Here is a 6,000-nt window from a genome sequence, read left to right as displayed (position 1 = left end):
TTATCACCCCATGGCAAATTGCTTTTATTGTCGGTTTTAAAATGAGTCAGCAGACCAGCCATGGCAGCTGGGCTCCAGCTCCACTTCCAAAGAGGGGGATGCTGCCGGCTCCCTCATTCCCACAAGGAATGGTCCAGGCAACCACACACCTTCTCCCTCGAGCTGAGACACCTGCCTGGTGTTGGCATTTGGGCTGTTGGCATCTCCTTGCCAGGAAAGCCTGTACCCAGCCCTGAAATGGGTGAGAGGAACCACTTGTGGCTCTTCCTCCCCGGGTGGAAGGAAGAGGGGAGTTGCTCCAACACTTAATGACCCTCCTCGTTAAAAGCGCATCCTGTATTTCTAACTTCTTTCCTTTGGCTGTTTGTTTATTCTCCCATGAGATCTGTTATCAGCAATCATCTCCCCGTGGAGATTAACTCTTGGGTGTCTCCCTTTTGCTGCTTGTCCCCAACATTGGTGACAGTCCCTGGACATCAAAAATGTCATCTCTTGATGCCCTAGAACTTAAAAGAAAGCTCTGAATTGCACCTTAAACTCTGTATTTCTGAGCCATGCATGCTTTCTTTATGCCAGTGGTTTTGGGGACACCTCCCTCGGAGCTGGTGGCAGCTGATCCTCTAAGCATGGTGGGCTTTGCCCCAGCATCCCACTTGCCCTGCTGCACTCTCAGGCCTTGGGAGCTCCTTCCCATGGACAAAGAAACCCCCAGACACCATCTTTCTCCTTGCAGCTCTACTCCTGGGACACAGCTGGGTTTCCCCATGCCTTGAACCCCAGGAGCAGCTGCTTCGTGGCAGGGATAATGGCTGGTTTCTGCCTTTTGGGGGAGAAAATCTCTGCTCAGTCTCCAACACTGAGCAGCTTCTGGGGTGCTGGAGCTGGTGGGACCTTCCTCTGGTGAAGTTTCCTTCTGTGGTAGGTTGGAGAAGACGTTGGTCCTCTGCTCAACCCAGGCTAGACCTGTGGATGGAGGAGAGCTCAAGATGACAGAGCTGGACACATTAAACCTGGTAAGAGGCTCTGCCCCTGTTTTGTGAGGGTTCTCAAATCGGTATGAACCTTTCTTCCTCCTCCCATCCTTCACCTCCATCTTCCCTCTGGAAAGGAGACAGTGTTTGGGCTGATCGATTGCCCCTTGTCATTAGAGGTACAAGGTACCTGTTAATCAGAGAACATGAAAGCGGGTAAGGATGGAGTTTGTCCCCGGGTTAAGAAAGGAACAACGGAGATGCAGAGATAACTGCTCCCTGCACGTAAAGTGCTGCCAGAGAAAAGCTCCAGGCTCCCGGGAATGGCCTCACCCCTGGCTGACCCCCAACCCTGGCATGGCCATGGGCATGATTTTCCATTGGGGGAAGGAAAAGAGGGGAGAGATGGGGAGCAGCCCCGGAGACACGTCCCCACGGAGCCAGGGGCCACCAGGTCCTGCAAGCACTGGCAGTGTGAGCCAAAAGCCTGTGGGATTTTGGGTGCTCCTCAAACCCAACCTCAACAGCAGGATGCGGGCTGGACAGCCAGGATGCATCCAGGGCTGGCAGTCACCTGTATGTCCCCAAAGCTGGCTCTGTGTCTGCCAGTGGCAGGGCAGCACCAGCTACCACAGAGCAAGGGTAGTTCTGGTCACACGGGGGGACAGGCTCTCATCTCTCCGCACAGACCCCCCACTAATTGGCCCCATAATAAGGGGTCCCAGTTGACTGCTCTGGTCTCGTGCCCCTAAAATCAGCTCCCAGAACCCCATCAGGGTCAGTAAAGCAGGGCTGGTGCTGACCCCCCAAGTGCGGGGCAGGGTGGGGGTGGGGGGACACAGGCAGAGCAGGGGGTCCAGCCTGATCCCACACTGAAGGTGAAAAGCCACCCGCCGAGAGCAGCAACCTGCTCCTTTTGTGCTTTAATTAAAACCATCCTGGAAACGAGGGCTCCGCCGGGAGAGGCTTTGAAATGAGACCGCCCTCTGCACTCAAGGGGGTTTTTGGGGCTGGCACGAGGAGCAGAAGGCCCCCGAGAGCCAGGGCCAGCTGCCAGCATGGGGGGCGGGGGGGAAGGGGAAGGGGCCAGGATCCTAATTCACTTTGGCGCTTCCGAAGCGGTTTTGTCCCGTCTTGCTGGGGTTTGGGACATGAACGCCCTCCCGTGGCACCTGTCACGCCAGCTCCACGAGTGCCTTTTGCTGCTGAGCACAGAGGAGCGAGGGGTTTTACCCCTGCTCGGAGTTTCTGGGGGAAGGCACATTTGGGGAGGGGATCTATAGAGGAACAACCCCCCTGCAGAGCACCCCACGTTGCACGTCGCCCCTGTAGCTCTGGGAGCCACAGAACCAGCTAAACCTGGTTCCCTTCGGGGTTTTTTCAGCTCGAAGGTGAATTCTCCAGGGTCAAATGAGCTGGGAGCTTTTATGCCAGCTTTCCTCTGATGTTCCCAGCCACCGCCTGCAGATTCTTCGCTGTCTAGTACATCCAAGGCAGCAATCCTCCCCTTTCCCTGCCCACCACTTCTCATCCAGCCTGCGCTGCCTGGATCCCTCGGAGGCACCAAACCTGCTGCCCAACAGGGACTAAACCAGCCAGGGGATGCAGAGAAGAGGCAGATCGACAGGGCGGGTGATCGCCCATACTTTGCTCCCTTAAGCAAAGGAATATCACCCGGTCGGGATTTTATTCTCAGCTCCTCCTCGGCCACAACACGCTCTGTTGCATTTTTTTCTCCTTTCTATTATTTTCCCTTTTCCTGCTGATTGTCACCAGCTGAAGTGCCCCCTCTCCTGGTGAAAGGCAAGGAGATGGCCATCTACATCTCCTCCTGGTGCAGCCAAATCCATCCTTCCCTTCTAGCCAGGGGATCGCCCACTTTCAAGCCAAGACCCTTCCTGGGAAAAATCCCGGCCAGGACGTTGCAGCAAGCTGCGCTCAGAGGATTCCCCTTCAGTTCTCTTGCATGGCCCAGGCTCCGCCACCATCACCTGTGTATCCCTTCCAGCCATCCCTGAGGATGCTGATGGTCTTGGGGCTTCAGGGACAGACCTTCAGAGGGGAGAAAAAAATGCTGACAGCAGCTCTGAGCATTTGTGGCTGTGCATTTGTTGGCATATTTCCCTATTCCCAGGTCTGATGGACTGGGAAAACCTGGGACTGGACACGATTCCTGACCAAGTTGGGTTCATGCCTGGTCTTTTCATCCGAGAGCTGAGACCCACCAGCCCCATGCTGCTCCCCAGCCCCAGGAAGGGGGGACTTTCGGATCTGGCAGTGCAAGGGAGGGTCTTTCTGGGCTTCTAGTTACTGCCACACAAAAAATCTGCTCAGAGTTCCCACCCACTGATGGAAACACCCAGAGGGAAAAACCTGAGTCCGACCCCCCCTTCTCCTCAGTCTCTGGTCCCTGGCTGTGTCACCCCCGGGCACAGCCCACCCGAGTGGGGGTCTGTGCAGCAGTGAGGGGGATGGACAATGGGACTGTGTCAAGGTCCAGCAGGCAAGATCTGGCAAGGAGAGTGCAGGCACGAGCAGGCAGCACTCTGGCCCTGAGCTGCAAGCAGGTGGGCTGCATCTTTACCCTGAGAAAGAGAACAGCGATGCTGGGTTTGTGCATACTGGCTGTGCAACGGGGTGTTGGCATATGCATGCATACACCGTGCACGCGTGCTTGCGTGCCCATCTGTGCTTGCGAGCATGCATGGGTGTGTTGATGCGTGTGCAAGCCCGGGTGGGTGCACTGATGTGTGTGTGGGTGGGTTTGGACTTGCATCTGTGGGTGCATTTCTGGTGCAAACATATATAAGCTGGTTTCATTTCCTCCCAGGACTGCTCTGCTTGGGGGCTGTGAGAGGACGAGCCTGTTCCCCACTGCCCCAACGCTGAACAAACCCACCAGGCCCCGGGAGAAGCTTGGGACTGCAAAAGCCCTGGGGTGCCCAATTCCAGCAGCGGGTCCCAGGCTCTTTCCCATGCACTGTAGGAGCAAGGATGTGCTCCCTAAAAATAAGCCGGGCTTTGCAACCCACTCCCTTGGCCACTGGGATCTCCCTGGCTCTGTCCCCTGACTTTCCCTGTCCCCTGTGGTCCCCTTGTCCCCTTCACAGACATCTCCATCACCTCTTCCTGGTCCCCTCATCCCAGGGAGAGCATCCCCCCCTCCCAAACATGCAGGGTTAGGACTTGGGCTTGTTTTCTGAGCTCTCGAAGTCCCTTACTTAGCAGGAGAGGGGCAGAGGAGGGTGGGAAGGGTTCCTGCCCCCCCCCCCCAACACACTTGGGGGTATCGCGCTCAATGCAGGGAAGTCGGCCGCAACCTCTTCCCACGCAATGACATTCTTCAGAGCCTCTCTGGGCCTGCAGAGCTGCTGGCATCATTCCCCCCCCCTGGTTTTTGGTCACCCATGCCTCGATGCGGGGGATGCCAAACTGTGGGAAGAAGCAAGGGGTAGCCAAAAAGCGGAGGGAGGCTGGTGCCTGGGCTTCCTGCTTTGCCGTACATGGCCGCGGCAGCGCCGGGGCAGGAAGTGACAACCACCTCGGTGTCTGCGAGGCACCATCGTGCTTTGGCGTTCCAGCAGCCCGCGGTGAACGTGGTCTTTCAGCCGAAAAGTGGGGGGTGTCTCTGGTCCCTGTCAGACCAGCTGCCGGGCCACCACTGCCCTGCCCCAGCACCCATGAGACTGCACCCTTCCCCAGGGGATGGATGCGCTGGGGATGGAGCCGATACCTGACCATCCCAAGGGACCAGCACGGTGGGGGATAAGGAAACGTGCCAGGATGCCCAAACATTGTTTCCTCTCTCCCATCCCTCTTTCCATCCCTTTCACTTGCTGGAACAGACCCTGGCACTAAAGGCACATTTGCAGGCAGGCAGCAGAGCCCAGGGCCCAGGCAGCTGCCTGCACTGGGGTGCTGCCAATCCCTCCAACACCCTGCGGCCTCCGGAAGATGCTGAGAGGCTGGAGCCAGCCAGGGAGGGAGACAGCGGGGAGGTGCCTGACCCAGGGCTACCCCTGCCCTCCCTGCACCCTGCTGCAGCCAGACCCCACCGCCTCACCCCCTATCATCATCATTGTTGTTGCTGGTGCTAAATGTTATAGAATCACGGAATGGTTTGGGTTGGAAGGCACCTCAAAGATCATCTACACATTGTATTATGTTACGGTATATTATTTTTTATTATTATTTTGTTGTTTTAGCATTTTCATAGAATCATAGAATGCTTTGGGTTGGAAGGGACCTTGAGAGATCATCGAGCCCAACCCCCCCCTGCAGTGAGCAGGGATTGAACCTGTGAACTTGGCGTTATTAGCACCGTGTTCTAACCAACTGAGCTAACCTGGCTGGCCTTAGCATTTTCTTATTGCTGTTTTGTTATTATTATCGTTTTATTAGTATTTTAGTATTCTTTTAATACTTTTTTAGTACCATCTTGTGCCCATGCGAGCGCCCACCGAGGAGGCACCCCCTGCCCATGCATGGACCCAGGGCCGGGGCTGCGGGCGGGCAGCAGGGCTGGGTGCGGGTGGCGGTGGCGGTGGCGGTGGCGGTGCCGGTGCCGGTGCGGCGGCCCCCGGCAGGTGGCGGCCCCGCGCCGTGCCCCGCCGAGCCGAGCCGAGCCGAGCCGAGCCGAGCCGTGCCGGCGCAGGCGCGCTGCGCTCCGATTCCGGGCGCCGCTTCCTTCCAGCAGGCCCCGCCGCCCCGGGCGGACCCCGCGCTCCTCGCCCGGCCCGAGGTGGGCGGCGGACGCGCCGCTCCCCCCCTTGCACCCTCCCACCCACCCCCGCACCCCGCCGCTCCGGCTCCCCCGCCGCACCGGGCTCGGCCCCGCCGGGCGGCGGCGGCGGCGGCGGCGGCGGCTGCTCCGGCGGCTCCGGCTTCCTCCGCCCCTTCCGCCCCCCCGCGCCCCCCCGCCGGCCCAGCCGAGCCCGGAGGCCCCCGGCAGCGCCGCATGGAGCAGCCGGCGGCGGGCTGAGCCCCCTGCCCGGAGGGAGGTGAGTGCCGCTCCCCGCGCCCGCGCCGT

Source organism: Pelecanus crispus, chromosome 7 (genome assembly GCF_030463565.1).
Source record: "Pelecanus crispus isolate bPelCri1 chromosome 7, bPelCri1.pri, whole genome shotgun sequence".
In the NCBI taxonomy this organism is placed as follows: domain Eukaryota; kingdom Metazoa; phylum Chordata; class Aves; order Pelecaniformes; family Pelecanidae; genus Pelecanus; species Pelecanus crispus.
The sequence above is the reverse complement of the archived record's forward strand: the minus strand, read 5'-3'. Positions refer to the sequence as shown.